This window comes from Oryctolagus cuniculus, chromosome 13 (assembly GCF_964237555.1).
Source record: "Oryctolagus cuniculus chromosome 13, mOryCun1.1, whole genome shotgun sequence".
Classification (NCBI taxonomy): Eukaryota; Metazoa; Chordata; class Mammalia; order Lagomorpha; family Leporidae; genus Oryctolagus; species Oryctolagus cuniculus.
Window position 1 is genome coordinate 57,710,252 of NC_091444.1, and position 17,980 is coordinate 57,728,231.

The following is a 17,980-nucleotide window of genomic DNA, read 5'->3' on the forward strand; positions in this document are numbered from 1 at the left end:
TGTTTATTCTTTATCTTCACTCTTCATTTCCTCTGACTTACTTGCTACACCCACCCTCCCACACCCATGGTGGTTCTCTTTGTTGGACTATCACATTTTATTCAGATCTCTATCATCTCAATTAGTTATGTATCATAATTTATCTATTTTTATATACACATGTCTTCCATGTAGACTTCTGGTATTTTGAGATTTCTTGGGGTATTGTATATAGTTCAGTGTTTGAATGAATGAATAATGACTTTTGTTGGGAAAGACATAAATGAATAAAATGTCAACTGAACAAATGGATGCAAGATTTGTGGGAATTTTTTGTGTGTGATAAACTAGTTTTTGGACCATTTTATAGCCTCGGTGTCAAGTTTCAAAGACCATTTATCAGATTTACACAAACTAATAAGACAATTAATTTGAACTTTCAAATTCATGTGGAACAGAAGCAGGGTGTGAAGATGTGAACAGGAAATTAACCCTTCTTACTTCATTTCTGGAAAATCAAGTCCAATATGTTTCTTTGAAAATGTGAATGGCCAAGAAATAATGGAGTATTGATTTTAGAAGAAAACTTGGGCTCAGAGAACTGTTGAAGAAAATAAATGGAAAGAGATAATGGCTGACACATTTAAGCAGAAATCCTAAAAAAGTATGTTTATGTGCTGACTGACTGAATTTTAATCCACTTTTGTTCCAAAAGAGATTTGAGTAATTTATAATTATCTAAGATGGTATACAAAAGAATAACAAAGAGATATGGACCAAACTAAAAGGAACAATAAATGGAAATTGAGATAAGCTAACACATTTAAATGTATCTCAAAACCTGTATTTTGTTAAAGGTAATTAGGTATTTATCCCTCAGCTTCAAAGCAAAAAGGGCAATGTCAACAATCCTGAATCATCCACAGTGCCCATCGGATTGAGAGCAACATACTTTGAGCCTTAATATGCAGAAGAAGTATCTCTCGCGGTTCTTAATAAAGGAGCTTCCGTGGGATATAATAGATGTGTTCTGTCCAAGTACTTTAACACGTGCTTAGTTGAGGTAATGCAGAAATCCTATACAGGGCCAAGGAAAGGTTGATAGTGTTCTACCTCTCTGAATTTCTCATTAAATGAAGTGATAAAATATGTGATCCGCACAGTATCTCCTACAGATAATTCCCCATTTTTTTGTACAAACACACACAGGGATATTTTAAAAGTTAGTGGAAAATGGAATTAAGAGGTAAATTTATTTTGTGCAAATGATTTTTTAACCTTGTCTACTTAAAGGTCTATTTATTTGAAGGGCAATTACAAAAAGAGCAAGAGAGAGATGGTGAGAGAGATCTTCTGTCCATTGGTCCATTCCCCAAATGGCCACACTGGTTGGGGCTGAGCCAAGCTGAAGCCAGGTGCTGGAATTCCATCCAGGTCTCCCATGTGGGTCAAAGACCGAAGAATTTGGGCCATCTTCCACCTCCCTCCCAGGAACATTAGCAGGGAGCTAGATCAGAAGTTGAGCAGCCATGACTTTGAACCAGCACTCACATGAGATGGCAGCGTCACAGGCGGTGGCTTAATCCATTGCACCACAATGCTAGCTCCAGCCTTCTTTATTTCATAAGAAATTTTTCTTTATCCTTCCATGATAAGAGGATACCAGGTGCTTCTCAATAGGAAAAAAATGATTTTGAATTCCTGTATACAAGGAGTCTTCAGAAAATTCATATAAAATATGTATTATGGAAAAGTTTATGAATGAATTTCTGATTTTCTGCATCAATTTTTATGTTTGTAAAATTGTCCTGCTGTTTCTTGTTAGCTAATTAAGGCCTAGGTGTGCATATCTTTTGTTGTCAGTGAAGGGCAGATCCATACCATAAAATAATCAAGCAACCAGAACGTAGAGTTGACTCCATTTAAGAAAATGTGTTTAACCTGTTTAACCTCATGTTCATTTGCAGAAGGACATTTTATCAGAATTAAAGACATCTACCACTTATTAGGCATCTAATCATAATCCATCCTATTTAAATGAAGTTTAATGCTTACTTTTTCAGTTGAATTGACTGAATTGAAACAAAATGGTGGATGATATTGGGAAAGAAGCTATTAATAATTTTACATAAGTACATTCTCACTAAAATGTAAAACTATTTGGGGACTGCTTAATTTTTATTAATTTGCTTTTAAAAGTGTTTTACTCTTTTTAAAGTACTTTATTAATACGAAGAGAACAGATTTCCTGTATTTCATAGGTACAATTATTATTATTTTAAAGATTTATTTATTTGAAAAGCAGAGTTCCAGTGATCCACAGGGGGATATACTTATCTTCCACCAACTGGTTCACTCCCCAAATGACCAAAATGGCCAGAGCTGGGGCAGGCCAAAGCCGGGAGCCTGGAACTACATTCCAGTCTCCCATGTGTGTTCATGGGTCCAAGAACTTGGGCCATCTTCTGCTGTTTTCCCAGGTGCATTAGCAGGGAGCTGGATCGGAAGCATCTAGGGCTTGAACCAATGCTCATATGGGTTGCTGACATTGCACACAGTGGCCTAACCTGCTATGTCACAACACTGGTCCCTGCAATTCTCAGAATACAATGATATTTCGCTTTCTCCTTCTTCCTTCCTTTCTTTTTTCTTTTAATTTTTGTGATAACATGTTTTATTTACTTGAAAGGCAGAGAGAGAGAGAGAGCGGATGAGGAGTGCAGATCAAAAAGGAGTGATTTTCCATGTGCTGATTCACTCCCTAAATGCCTTGCAATAGCTGGGGCTGGGTCAGGCTAAAGCTTGGAGCCAGGAACTCAATGTGGGTCCCTGCATGGGTGCCAGGGACCCAACTGTCTGAGCCATCACTTACTGCCTCCCAGGGTGTGCATTAGCAGGAAGCTGGAATTGACAGTACAGCTGGGACGAAACAAAGGCACATCAATAATATGGGATGCAAGTGTCCTGAGTACTGGCTTAACCCCCATACCAAATGCCTGCCCTATAATAATTTTTATTCAGAGAGTCTAGTTTCTGATTATAGAAATGATGAATGAAGGAAGTGGCAATCTGAAGTATACCTTCTAGGCTGGGGCTGCGGCTCACTTGGCTAATCCTCCGCCTGTGGCCCTGGCACCCTGGGATCCAGTCCCAGTTGCCCCTCTTCCAGGCCAGCTCTCTGCTGTGGCTGGGGAAGGCAGTGGAGGATGGCCCAGGTGCTTGGGCCCTGCACCCGCATGGGAGACCAGGAGGAAGCACCTGGCTCCTGGCTCCTGGCTCCTGGCTTCGGATCGGTGCAGCGCACTGGCCATGGCAGCCATTTGTGGGGTGAACCAACAGAAGGAAGACCTTTCTCTCTGTCTCTCTCTCTCACTGTCTAACTCTGTCAATAATAAATAAAGAAAAATAAAAAGATTTATGAAGTATACTTTCTAGAGTGTTCTCACTAGTTACGCTTTAACTATTCTGATTGGTGACTCTTTAGTGGGGTTGTCTGTCACTACCAAGATGGGGTTAAAGCAATTCCTTAAAGTGTTCTTGGGTCCTGAAAGGATGAGATTGTTGGTAGCAAGTGCATTGGAGTTTGTGTGAGCAGTGGTAGCTTTGATTTAGGGAGTTCTGTGAACATTAGGGCTAAGCTGATTCCTCAAATACACCTTTCCAGTGTCTAGTCTTGTACTATTCCTCAGAAGCCACTTTACTTCACACTTGCTGCTAGCACACTGATATCTTTACTGCATGCTTGCCAATTTTTGCAATTCTTTCTCTTATCTGCATTCTTCTTTCTGTGCCCTCTTTCTTCTGTTTTCCCTTCTTTTTTCACTTTGTTACTTTTCCTTTTCCTTAACATTTGTTTTTCTTCATCTCAGTTTGTATTCATTTTCCATTTGTTTGCAGTAGAGTTATTCTGTACATCTCTTTGATCTTGACCTTCTAGAACTTACATATTCCAGCTTGTGATTAAATTTGTCCTAAAGCCGGCGCCGTGGCTCAATAGGCTAATCCTCCACCTTGCGGCGCCGGCACACCGGGTTCTAGTCCCGGTCGGGGCGCCGGATTCTGTCCCGGTTGCCCCTCTTCCAGGCCAGCTCTCTGCTATGGCCAGGGAGTGCAGTGGAGGATGGCCCAGGTGCTTGGGCCCTGCACCCCATGGGAGACCAGGAAAAGCACCTGGATCCTGGCTCCTGCCATCGGATCAGCGCGGTGCGCCGGCTGCAGCGGCGGCCATTGGAGGGTGAACCAACGGCAAAGGAAGACCTTTCTCTCTCTGTCTCTCTCTCTCACTGTCCACTCTGCCTATCAAAAAAAAAAATAAATAAAAATTGAAAAAAAAAAATAAATTTGTCCTAAAAGATTTAACGCATGGATTCAAGGAAATGAAAAGCATAATGAAAGGCTTGGGGAATGCATTCAAGTATTCATTAAATGAAGACGCAGGGAAATTAAAAGTTTGGTTGTTAAGTCTTCAGGGAATTTTTGATGCATCTTTCTAGTAGACATTGTTTTTAATTACATTGTTCTGCTAAGCTGCACTTATGATTATTTACCATCAGAGCTCAGAAACTTACTTTTTGGGAAAATTATCAGGTCAGGGACTGTGGAAAAAAAGCTAGAAGCATCATATACATCTTTTAAAAGATTTATGTATTTATTTGAAAGGCAGAGTTAGAGAGGCAGGGGCAGAGAGAGAGAGAGGTCTTCTATCTGCTGGTTCACTCCCCAGATGGCTACAATGGCTGGGGCTGTGCTGATCCAAAGACAAGATCCAGGGCTTCTTCCAGGTCTCCCATGCAGGTGCAAGGGCTCAAGGACATGGGCCATCTTCTACTACTTTCCCAGGCCATAACAGAGAGCTGGATCAGAAGTGGAGCAGCCGGGACTTGAACTGAAGTCCATATGGGATGCTGGCACTGCAGGTGGCAGCTTTATCTGCTACGCCCTAGCACAAGCCCCCATATACATTTATAATGCAGAGAACTCTTTGTGTATCATCAGCAAGTCTTGTGGGTTGTTACTATACTATCTCAATAGAAAGGAAAAGAGAAAATGTCCTTTATCAGTATAAAGCCAGAACATGTTTTGAGTCCTTTGTGTTCAGGAGGATTTTGAAGCCATGAGAAATCAGTATAAAACATAAAATATATATTTATAAAATATAAAATCAGTGTTCTGGAGTTTGGTTTTGCCTTAATATTAACTTACTAGCTTTGATGTTAAAAATCTTATTTGGCTTTGACTAACTTTAGTAATAAGTTCAGAGTAGAGATTTGTCAGTGTAACAGATAAGAATCCCATTTTTACTTACTAAATAGTATTTGCCTAGGGAAATGGCTATATTTCAAGAGCATTTATTTATATTCCATTGCCACTGTGACATCCATGGGTTAGGTGACTAATTCACACTATTCTCTATGATTTTTGTTTTGAAACATATACACTTAGGAGCTGATGTTTTAGCGTAGGCACTTAAGGCACTGGCTACAATGCCAGTGTCCTATATGGGTGCTGGCTTAAGTACTGGCTGCTCTGCTTCTGATCCGGCTCCTTACTAATGACCTCGGAAAAACAGCAGAAGATCGCCCTAGTGCTTGGACCCCTGCATCCAATGGGGAGACCTGGATAAAGCTCCTGGCTGCAGCCTGGCTCAGACCTCGCTGTTGAGACCATTTGGGGGGTGAACCAGTGAATGGAAGATATATTCATTCTCTCTCTCTCTCTTTCCCTCCCTCTCTCTCTCTCTCTCCTTCTCTTTCTGTAACTCTTTCAAATAAATAAACACATTTTTTTATTTTTGTTTTTTATTTTTTAAGAAGAAAGATATGCACTTAGCTGAAGTCCGGGAAGTAGTGGAAGGCAAGGTAGTGCCTGCAATACTTGTTCTAAAATCTTTTCTCCCCCTGGATGCAACCCTCCTTTCCTTGGTGCCATCCATTTTCATTCATTCTTTTGAGTTTTCATTTGTTCTTTGATTCACTCCTACAATTACTTAACAAATGTTTAAAGCATCTACAGAGAACGTGCCAGGTACTATTTTGGATGCTGGAGATTTGTGGGGAGGGGCCCAGGGGAATCAGCAAAAATGCCTACTTTCATGAAGCTTATGTTCTACTGAATAAGAGTGATAAGAAGGGGCTGGTGCTGTGGCATAACAGGCTAATCCTCCACCCGTGGTGCGGGTATCCCGTATTGGTGCCTTTTCATGTCCTGGCTGCTTCTCTTCCAATCCAGCTCTCTGCTTATGACCTGATAAAGCAGTGGAAGATGGCCTAAGTGCTTAGGCCCCTGTACCCATGTGGGAGACCTGGAAGAAGCTCCTGGTTCCTGCCTGCTGGCTCCTGGCTTTGGATGGATCCAGCTGCAGCCATTGTGGCCTTTTGGAGAGTTAACCAGAATATGATATATAATTATTATATATTATAATATACGTCATATATATGAGAGAGAGAGGGGTCTTCCATCCACTGGTTCACTCCCCAGATGGCCGCAATGGCTGGAGCTGGGCCAATTTGAAGCCAGGAGCCAGGAGCTTCTTCTGGGTCTCCCATGTGGGTGCAGGGCCCAAGGACTTGGGCCATCTTCTACTGCTTTCCCAGGCCATAGCAGAGAGCTGGATCAGAAGAGGAGCAGCCAGGACTTGAACCAGTGCCCATATGGGATGCCGGCGCTGCAGGTGGAGGCTTTCACCCCTGCACCACAGCACAGTCATTTTTAAGAGAGAAAAGGAGTTTGTTTATATCAATTAAACATTGAAAATCAGCACTCGGGATAAGATGATGAGTCCACCAATAGGCACACAATTGGTTAAAACATGCTTATGGTTCACTTCTCAGGAAAGACTGCTAAGTCCTTTACAAGTGTTAGCTTCAGCTGATCTGAACTACTCAGAACAAAACACCAGAGTAAGATTTGTTACCTCCTAGAGGGGCTACTGAAAATGGAAATTTTGCTTTCTAACAAAATTCACCCATCTCTGGACCTGTTATTTAAAAAAAGAAAAAGGTGGTTTTCTTAAACTATAGAAGGAGTGGAGGAGAAAGCCATGGTATAGGTATTTGGTAATACCAGCTAATACTCCAGTATGGTTTTCTCATCCTCTTATAAATAAATATAGGTGTAACCAGAAAGTAAGATCCAAGCATTCTTTACCTGAACCATTTTTTTTGACAGGCAGAGAGGACAGTGAGAGAGAGAGACAGAAAGGTCTTCCTTTTGCAATTGGTTCATCCTCCAATGGCCACCACAGCAGGCGCGCTGCGGCCGGCACACCATGCTGATCCAAAGCCAGGAGCCAGGTGCTTCTTCTGGTCTCCCATGTGAGTGCAGGGCCCAAGGACTTGGGCCATCCTCCACTGCACTCCTGGGCCATAGCAGAGCTGGCCTGGAAGAGGGGCAACCAGGACAGAATCTGGTGCCCCGACCAGGACTAGAACCCGGTGTGCCGGCACCGAAGGCGGAGGATTAGCCTATTGAGCCGCAGCGCCAGCTTACCTGAACCATTTCTCAGCGTTGTGTTGCGGTGAGCAAATTTTAGTAATGAGTGATGTCTTCCTTGAGCCAAATACAGAGAGAGAGAGAGAGAAAGAGAGAGAGATCTCCCATCAACCAGCTTCAACAGCTGGGACTGGGTCAGACTGAAGCCATGAACCTGGAGCTCCACCTGAGTCTCTTACATGAGTTGCAGGAGCCCAAGTTCTTGGGCCATCTTCTGCTACTTTTTAGGCACATTAGCAGGAAGCTGGATTGGGAGTGGAGTAACCAGGACTCCAATTAGCATCGATATGAGATGCCAGCATTGCTGGCAGCAGCTTAACCTGCTGCATCAGAACATTGGCCCCAACTCCATCTTTTAAGTTTTGCCTTATATATGTGATGTTCAAAGCTCCTTGCTGGCATGAGCCATATATCCTAGGTGTTCTTGATCTCCAGCTTTGCCAAGTCACTTTGATACTTCTCAGTAGTTACATATGTGAGATAAAGTAGAAAACAACAATAACAACACTGTGTTAAGTATAAATGCTGCACATATGGGTGGGTTTCTTACCTGATAAGTAAGTTACACATAACAATTTGAGTCTTTTGCAACTGTGCAAATAAATCCCGTGTATGACTTTCCAATTGCCTTCAGGCCCCCACAAAGCGTTCAGATCAAGAAACTCATACTTTCCTGTTTTCTACATCTCACTTGTCCTCTTTTAACATTCCATGTTGGCTTTCTGTCTGACACCCAGTGTGAGATGATTGAATTCAGTCTCACAAGTTATTTATTGCTATGACTTGAACACTGAGCAATGAACTATGCAGAAGCTTTGGTAACTCTGTGTTCCATTCAAGAAGTACCTTTATTAGCATTTACCAAGGTCTCATGGCCAAAGATAATTTACAGTATTTATGCATGACTGTATCTTATGTTTTTTTTCTTTTTTAATATATTTTATTTTATTTAATGAACATAAATTTCCAAAGTACAGCTTATGGATTACAATAGCTTCCCCACCCCCATAACTTCCCTCCCACCCACAACACTCCCCTCTCCCACTCCCTCTCCCCTTCCATTCACATCAAGATTAATTTTCAATTATCTTTATATATAGAAGATCAATTTAGCATATATTAAGTAAAGATTTCAAGAGTTTGCACCCACACAGAAACACAAAGTGTAAAATAACATTTGAGTACTAGTTATAGCATTAATTAAACACCTAAGAGTAATTGTGTATTAATTACAGAGTTCAACCATAGTTTTAAGTAGAACATAAAAAAATACTAAAAGGGTAAAGTATTAAGTTCTTTTTTTCTTTCTTTTTTTTGTTATGTAGTTTTTTTATTTATTTAAAAAATATGAATTTACAAAGTGCAACTTTTGTATTGTTGTGGCTCCCCTCCCCCAACCTCCCTCCCTCCCATGGCCCTCCCCTCTCCCACTCCCTCTCCCATCCCGCCCTTCATCACGTTTCATTTTCAATTACCTTCATATACTGAAGATCAACTTAGTATATACTAAGCAAGGATTTCAACAGGCTGTACTCACACAACCACACAAGGTATAGGGCATTGTTCTACTGGTAGTGTTGTTTTTAAGTTTCATAGTAGAACACATTAAGGACAGAGATCCTACATGGGGGGCATGTACCCAGTGACTCCCATTGTTGATTTAACAATTGGCACTCTTATTTATGATGTCAGCAATCACCTGAGACTCTAGCTATGAGCTGTCTAGGCTATGGAAGCCCCTTGAGTTCACTGACTCTGAACTTGTTTAGTCAAGGCCATATCACAGTGGAGGTTCCTTCCTCCCTTCAGAGAAAGGCGCCTCTCTCCTTGATGGCCTGTTCCTTCTGCTGGGGTCTTGTTCACCAGAATCTTTCATTTAGATTGTTTTTTGCCACCGTGTCATGGCTTTCCATGCCTGTGAGACTCTTCATGGACCTTTTAGTCAGATCCGAATGTCCCAAGGGTTGATTCTGATGCAGGAGTGCTGCCATTCTATGAGTCTGCTTTGTGTCCTGTTTCCCCCGCGGGATCATTCTCTCCCTTTTAATTCTATCCTTCATTAGTTGCTTACACTGGTGTTATTTGTAAAATCTCATAGACATATACCCTATCTTTTTGATTGGTTGTATATTTATACTTATCACTTTACCAAGTGCATTGGCGTTGGTACCTGCCTCCTTGGTAAGATTGAGTTGAAATCCCCTGGCACATTTCTAGTTCCACCATTGGAGGTAAGTCCGAGTGAGCATGTGCCAACCTGTATATCTCCTCCCTCTCTTATTCCCACTCCTATGTTTAACAGAGATCACTTTTCTGTTAATTCTAAATGCCTAAGAATGATTGTGCATTGATTACAGAGTTCAACCAGTGGTCTTATGTAGAACAAACAGAGCAGCAACAACAACAACAATAAAAATAGTAAAAGGAATAAAATAGTAAGTTGTTCCTCAACAGTCTAGACAAGGGCTGATCATGTCATTGTCTCTCATAGTGTCCATTTCACTTCAATGGGTATCATTTTAGAAGCTCATTTAGTTGCCATTGATCAGGGAGAACATATGATATTTGTCCCTTTTGGACTGGCTTATTTCACTCAGCATGATGTTTTCCAGCTTCCTCCATTTTGTTGTAAATGCCCGGATTTCATTGTTTTTTACTGCTGTATAGTGTTCCATAGAGTACATATCCCATAGTTTCTTTATCCAGTCATCCGTTGATGGACATTTAGGTTGATTCCATGTCTTAGCTATTGTGAATTGAGCTGCAACAAATATTGAGGTGCAAATGGCTCTTTTTTTTCTCCCCTTTAATTCCATTTGGGTAAATTTCAAGGAGTGGGATGGCAGGGTCCTGTGGTAGTGCTATATTCAGGTTTCTGAGGACTCTCCAAATTGTCTTCCATAGTGGCTTTACCAATTTGCATTTCCACCAACAGTGGATTAGTGTCCTTTTTACCCCACATCCTCGCCAGCATCTGTTGTTGGTTGATTTCTGTATGTAAGCCAATCTAACCGGAGCGAGGTGAAACCTCATTGTGGTTTTGATCTGCATTTCCCTGATGGCTAGGGATCCTGAGCATTTTTTCATGTGTCTGTTGGCCATTTGGATTTCCTCTTTTGAAAAATGTCTGTTAAGGTCCTTGGCCCATTTTTTTATTGGGTTGTTTGTTTTGATTTTGTGGTGTTTTTTGATCATTTTATAGATTCTAGTTGTTAATCCTTTATCTGTTGTGTAGTTTGCGAATAACTTCTCCCATTCTGTTGGTTGCCTCTTCACTTTCCTGTTTTCTTTGCTGTAAAGAAACTCTTCAATTTGAGGTAATCCCATTGGTTTATTTTATCTTTGATTACTCGTGCCTCTGGGGTCTTCTCCAGGAATTCTTGGCCTGTTCCAATATCTTGAAGGGTTTCCCCTATGCTCTCAATTAGTTTCATGGTGTGTTGGCGCATCTCTAGTCCTTTGATCCATGTTGAGTGGATTTTTGTATAAGGTGTAAGGTAGGGGTCTTGCTTTATACTTTGACATGTGGACATCCAGTTTTCCCAGCACCATTTGTTGAAGAGGCTGTCCTTGTTCCAGGGGTTGGTTTTAGGTCCTTTGTCGAATATGAGTTGGTTATAGATGTTTGGATTGATCTCCGGTGTTTCTATTTTGTTCCATTGGTCTATCCATCTGTTTTTGTACCAGGACCAGGCTGTTTGGATTATAACTGCCCTGTAGTATGTCTTGATGTCTGGAATTGTGATGCCTCCGGCCTTGCTTTTATTGTAAATGATTTCTTTAGCTATTCTCAGTCTCCTGTTTCTCCATATGAATTTCAGCATCAATTTTTCTAGGTCTTTGAAGAATGACTTTGGTATTTTGATTGATATTGCATTGAACTTGTAAATTGCTTCTGGGAGAATGGACATTTTGATAATATTGATTCTTCCGATCCATGAGCATGGCAGGTTTTTCCATTTTTTTGTGTCATCTTCTATTTCTTTCTTTAGTGTTTTGTAATTTTCATCATAGAGGTCTTTGACATCCTTGGTTAAATTTATTCCAAGGTACTTTATTGTTTTTGTGGCTATCGTGAATGGAATTGATCTTAGAAGTTCTTCCTCGGCCCTGGCATTATCTGTGTATACAAAGGCTGTTGATTTCTGAGCGTTGACTTTGTATCCTGTTAATTTACCAAACTCTTCTATGAGTTCCAATAGTCTCTTATAGGAGTTTATCGGGTCCCCTATATATAGTATCATGTCATCTGCAAATAGGGATAGTTTAACTTCCTCCTTTCCCATTTGTATCCCTTTAATTTCTTTTTCTTGCCTGATGGCCCTGGCTAACACTTCTAGAACTATATTGAATAGCAGTGGTGAGAGTGGGCATCCCTGTCTGGTGCCAGTTTTCAATGGAAATGCCCCCAACTTTTCCCCATTCAATATGATGCTGGCCATTGGTTTATAATAGACTGCCTTAATTGTGTTGAGGAATGTTCCTTCTAACCCCAATTTCCTTAGGGTTTTCATATGAAAGGGTGTTGTATTTTGTCAAATGCTTTCTCTGCATCTATTGAGATAATCATATGATTTTTGTTTCTCAATTTATTAATGTGATGTATTACATTGATTGATTTTCGAATATTGAACCATCCCTGCATACCAGGGATAAATCCCACTTGGTCCGGGTGAATGATCTTTCTTAAGTGCAGTTGGATTCGGTTTGCCAGGATTTTGTTGAGTATTTTTGCACCTATGTTCATCAGGGAGATAGGTCTGTAGTTTTCTTTCTCTGTTGTGTCTTTTCTGGGCTTAGGAATTAAGGTGATATTGGCTTCGTAGAAAGAATTTGGGAGGATTCCCTCCCTTCCAGTTGTTTTGAATAACTTGAGAAGAACGGGTTAGTTGTTCTCTAAATGTCTGGTAAAATTCGGCGGTGAAGCCATCCAGTCCTGGGCTCTTCTTTTTTGGTAGTGCGTTCATTACTGATTCAATTTCTTCCATGGTTATGGGTCTGTTTAGATTTTCTGTATCTTCACAGCTAAGTTTAGGAAGGTTGTATGTGTCCAGGAATCTATCCATTTCTTCCAGGTTCCCCAATTTGTTAGCATACATCTCTTTGTAGTGGTTTCTGATGATTCTTTTTATTTCTGTTGTGTCTGTTGTTACATTTCCATTACTATCTTTGATTTTACAGATTTGGGTCTTCTCTCTCCTTTTTTTGGTTAGTTGGGCCAATGGTGTGTCGATTTTGTTTATTTTTTCAAAGAACCAGCTCCTGGTTTTGTGATTTTTTGTATTTTTTTTTGTTTCCATTCTGTTTATTTCTTCTCTGATCTTTAGTATTTCTTTCCTCCTTGTGGATTTGGGCTTGATTTGCTGCTGTTTTTCTAAATCCTTGAGGTGCATAGAGAGTTCATTTGTTTGGTTCCTTTCCAGCTTCTTGATGTAGGCACCAATTGCTATAAACTTTCCTCTTAGCACTGCTTTTGCTGTGTCCCACAGGTTTTGATAGGTTGTGTTATCATTTTCATTTGTTTCTAGAAATCTTTTGATTTCTTTTAATTTCTTCGATGACCCACTGTTCATTTAGGATCATGTTGTCCATTCTCCATATATTTGCATATGGTGTAGAGATTCTTGGGTTGTTGATTTCGAGTTTCACTGTGCTATGGTCTGAGAAGCTGCATGGTATAGTTTCAATTTTTTTGAATTTGTTGAGGCTCCCTTTATGGCCTAGCATATGGTCAATCCTAGAGAATGTTCCATGTACTGGGGAGAAATACGTGAACTGCTGTGGAGGGAAGGTTCTGAAGATATCTACTAGGTCTATTTGGTCTATAGCGTCAATTAACTCTGTTGTTTCCTTGTTGAATTTCTGACTGGTTGATCTGTCCATTGGTGAGAGTGGGGTGTTGAAGTCCCCTGGTACTATTGTATTTGAATCTATATCTCCCTTTAAATCCTTTAGTAATTCTTTCAGGTAGCCAGGTGCCCTGTAATTAGGTGCGTATACATTTATAATAGTAATGTCTTCCTGTTGGATAGATCCTTTAATCATTATATAGTGCCCTTCTCTGTCTCTTTTAATAGTTTTTATGTTAAAGTCTATTTTGTATGATATCAGGATGGCCACACCAGCTCTTTTTTGATTTCTGTTAGCTTGGAGTATCTTTTTCCATCCTTTCACTTTCAGTCTGCGTGCATCTTTGCTGATAAGGTGTGTCTCCTGAAGGCAGCATATAGATGGATTCTCTTTCTTGATCCAATCAGCTAGTCTATGTCTTTTGGTAGTAGAATTAAGACCATTTACATTCAGTGATTACTGTGAAGTACTGTCTTTCCCCATTCATGTTTCCTAAACGAGCTGTTTATGTATTTTGAACTTTGTTTGTAGGTTATTCTAGATTCGCTTTTTTTGTAGTGAAGTTCTTGTTTTTGTATTTCTGTGTGCAGCACGTCTTTGAGCAAGTGTTGTAGGGTTGGACGCGTGGATACAAATTCTTTCAGTTTCTGTTTGTCTTGGAAGATCTTTATTTCCCCTTCATTCATAAATGATAGCTTTGCAGGGTATAGTATTCTAGGTTGGCATTGTTTGTCTTTTAAAACTTGAAATATATCATGCCATTGTCTCCTTGGCTGTAGTGTTTGTGATGAGAAGTCTGGGGTGAGTCTGATTAACTTACCCCTGAATGTGATTTGTCATTTTTCTCTGGCACATTTTAGGATTTGTTCTTTGTGTGTCTCTGAGCTGAGTGTTGCCACAGTGTATCGTGGTGAATTTCTCTTCTGGTCTACCCTGTTTGGAGTCCTGGCTATCTGTTGAATTTGCCTGTTGTTATCCAGCTGCCTTTGTTTGAAGTTTCCTGATATTATTTCATTGAAAACACCTTCCAATCCATTCTCTCTTTCCACCCCCTCAGGGACTCCTATTATCCGAACATTACACAGGTTGATTGAATCTTGTAGGTCTCCGACCATATTTTTTAATTTTTTAATTTCTTCTTCCTGTGTTTGAACTGACTGTATTATTTCTGGAAGTTTGTCTTCGAATTCTGATATTCTGTCTTCTATTTCATCTGTTCGATTTCCGAGGGATTCCATGGTGTTTTTTACTTGGTCAATTGAGTTTTTCATTTCCAGTATTTCATTCTGGCTTCTCTTTAGGATCTCTAATCCTTGGGCTTGTTTTTTGTTCAGCTCTCAACACTGTTTCTCATTATTTCTAAGTATTCTGATTATTAATTTTCTGAATTCTTTTTCTGGCATAGTTTCAAATTCTTCTTCTTCTTTAGCCTCTGTTATGGTTGGTTTAGCCTGCTCCATTGGCGAGTTTATATGTTCTTCTATATTCTTATTGTGGGTTTTTGTTTTGTTTTTTTGGCATTCCGTCTGGGTGGTTTTTCAGGTTGATTTCCCTCTGCTATGGGCTGCTGTGAGTCTGTACCAATATCCAGTGTAAGCAGGCTGATCTGCCTTCTAGAGTTTGTTTGTTTATTTTTTACTTATTTATTTATTTTTTGTAACTTGAGTGGGCTGGTGTCAGGGCTTTGAGGTGCCAATCTCCGCCCCTTGGGGGGCCGGTTTCCTTTTTCTTATGTTCGCCCTTACGTGTCTGTGCCTGGGGTTCGTTGGTCAGCCACTCTCTTTCACTGCACCTCCTGCATGAGGAGTGTCAAGTAGCTCCAGACCACCTTTGGACTCCGCCGGCCCTGCTGCTTCCTCCTTCGGAGCAGAGGCCAGCCTTCTTTAAGCCCGAATGTAAACAAACAAGATGGCTGCACTCTGCCCGCTGCAGCTCTGATTGTGGGTTGGGCAGTCCTAAGGATCCTGGCGTTATTGATCCCTCAGTTTGTCCCCTGGATCCTGCCCTCTTCTCACAGGCACTATTCAATTTTTTTTTTTCTGGTAACTTGAGTAGACTGGTGTCAGGGCTTTGAGCTGCCCTCCCTCGCTCCCTGCACAAGGAGTGTTGTGTTGCTCCACTCCACCTTTGGGCTCTGCCTCCGAAGGTTAGTGCGGAGGCAGAGGCAGTTCTCCTTTAAGCCTGAATGTAAACAAACAAGATGGCTGCTTCCCGCCTGCTGCAGCTCCGACTTGGGGGAGGGATCCTCGCTTGTTTAGTCCCTCAATTCGTCCCCCTGAATCGCGCACTCTTTCCACAGGCACTACTCACTCTGTTCCGTTTTCTATTTCCTCCCCAACTCAGTTGTGCGTGTCTCAGTGTCCATCCCAGGGTGGGTTGGGGGAGGGGTGGCGGCGGCTGCTACAGTGGTGCTGGGTGAGTGCCCTGTCTTACCTAGGCTTCCAGCACTGGTGTGTACACACTCCTGCTGGTGTCCTGCTCCTCAGGCATCCACGTCCTCCTCGCAGGTCCACCCTGTCTCCCCCATTTCAGAAGAGCTTCCCTTTCCCGGAAACTACAAAATCTCACCCCTCTTTGAAACTTCCCTTCTCGGACCATTGCTGTGCTCCCTCCCTATTCTGCCATCTTGAAACCAGCTCCCTTATATTTTAGACACTGTGTCATTAAACTGACAAAGAAGGGTTCTGGAAAACCCACAGTTTTTCTTTGAAGTTCTTCTTCTTTTTTTTAAGACTTATCTATTTATTTGAAAGACAGAGATACAGAGAGAATCAGAGAGATGGAGAGAGATCTTCCATCTACTGATTCACTCCCCACATGGCTGCAGTAGCCAGGGCAGGTCTATTCCAAAGCCAGGAACCTCTTCTAGGTCTCCCACATGGGTAGAGGGGCCTAAGCACTTGTGCCATTTTCTGCTGCCTTCCCAGGTGCATTGGCAGAGAGCTGAATTGGAAGTGGAGCAGCCAGGACTCCAACTGGTGCCCATATGGGATGTTTGAGGCTTAGCCTTCTATGCCCTAGCACTGACCTTGTTCTTGTAATTCTCAATTCTGGGGTCCTTGAAAGGGTTATCACACCAACAGTGTTTCTTCGTTTCTATTTCCTGAAGTTTTCATTTCACTTCTAAGTCAACCATGGAGGCTATATTATTATACTTTTTTAAATGTTTTACTTGAGTTAACTTTAAAAGATTAGGTTTTATAATCTTTCTACATTCATAGTAGAAGTTTATATCTTAGGAACATCTTTTTTTTTTTTACTCTAAATTTCAATGTGTTTTATAAAGAACTCTCTTAATGTAGAAACAAATCTAGATAGTTTTTGACTTTTGAACCTTTGTGATATCTGGTAGATAGTTCAAAGTCACTAAAAAAGTTGTGGATAAATATTACCTTAAGGAATTATATGAAACTGAACACAAAGTGAATAACTTTGGTTTGAGATATAGAAAGAAGACTGAATTTGACACAAAATGTCTTAACCTGCTGTGCCACAACACCAACCCTGAAATATTTTATGTTCTTATGATGCTGCTATGATGTGAGTTAAAGATTTCAGCATTCATGTACTCAGCACAAGTATTGACCTCCTATTATGTACCAGGCACCCTCCTAAGTTCTGGTCTACATTAATGGATATGCATGAAGGATGCCTGTTTCTTGGAGTATTTAATCAAGTGTATTAAAGAAATCCTAAATTACCAACTACTTACTATGTACACACACTATGATTAGTTCTTTACATGGATTGTTACTTAGTCTTCAAAGCCACTATTATCAGTATCTTGTCTGGAACCTATGACAAGAGTGGTTGGTAACACATAAACTTACATGGTAAGTGGCAAAACCAAGATTTTTATCTAAAATGTGAAACTCCAGTACTGCTGGGTTAAATAAATAAATGAAAAAAGACAAATTCTTGCCTCCCTTCTGTATACTTAGTAGCTAAGGAATAAATGGAATAAGCCACAAGAAGATCAATATTTCAGGTATTCCCTAAGCTACCAAGACATTCCTGTGAGTTTGTAATACTAGGATAATGTGAGTGGAGAAAGCAGGCAGTATTAGAAGCAGGGATTCAAAATGAATCAATCTCTGCAAATAGCACAAGGATCAACTTGCTTCTTTATCCAACAGTGCATTCACTACAAACAAGCATGTCCATAGCAGGACTTCCAACTCCTTTCTCCTCCTTGGCATTTTGCATTTCATAAGTCAGAAGTGCCCCCAGGAGAAAATCATTAAGGTTATACTAAGCAAAAGAAAATCAGGTTGTGGGTCACTTGGATTGGCCGTCTGCAGAGCTTTATACAGCCCTGGATTCAAACAGGGCTTTCTTTTTGTGCTACTTTTTCTTTTATTTTTCTGGTTGAAAGTCTGAGAATGAATACCAAATATATGAATGGAGGAACATCACCTGCTTCCTGCTGAGAGTCACTGATCACTGAGCAGAGGAAAGTCTTCCTCTCATTAGGATCATCCACCAGACGTTGAAAAGGGATATGAGAGGAGATTTTATTTATGTATCTTCTGAAAAAGTATCACCCACACCCTACACTGAGGTTAACAAACTTCCTCAGGAGACCACACTCCATTTGCCTAGAGCAAAACTGATGTCTTTTCCATTTTCTTTCCTCTGATGTGAGCAGATGTTTCTTTTC

General features: G+C 40.8%; 1 protein-coding gene across 2 annotated transcripts in view; it reads right to left on the minus strand.

Annotated features, from left to right (window-relative positions):
• Nucleotides 1-17,980, minus strand: part of CHRM3 (cholinergic receptor muscarinic 3) — a 613,309-nt gene that overhangs the window by 3,356 nt on the left and 591,973 nt on the right. The window contains exon 1 of one of the 2 annotated variants that reach the window (XR_011381529.1): nt 8,946-9,960. The exons of the other annotated variant lie outside the window; for it this stretch is intronic. The gene's annotated coding sequence lies outside the window, so the exon portion shown is untranslated. Of the gene's footprint in view, nt 1-8,945; nt 9,961-17,980 lie in introns of those variants that run through there. 2 annotated transcript variants of the gene reach the window in all.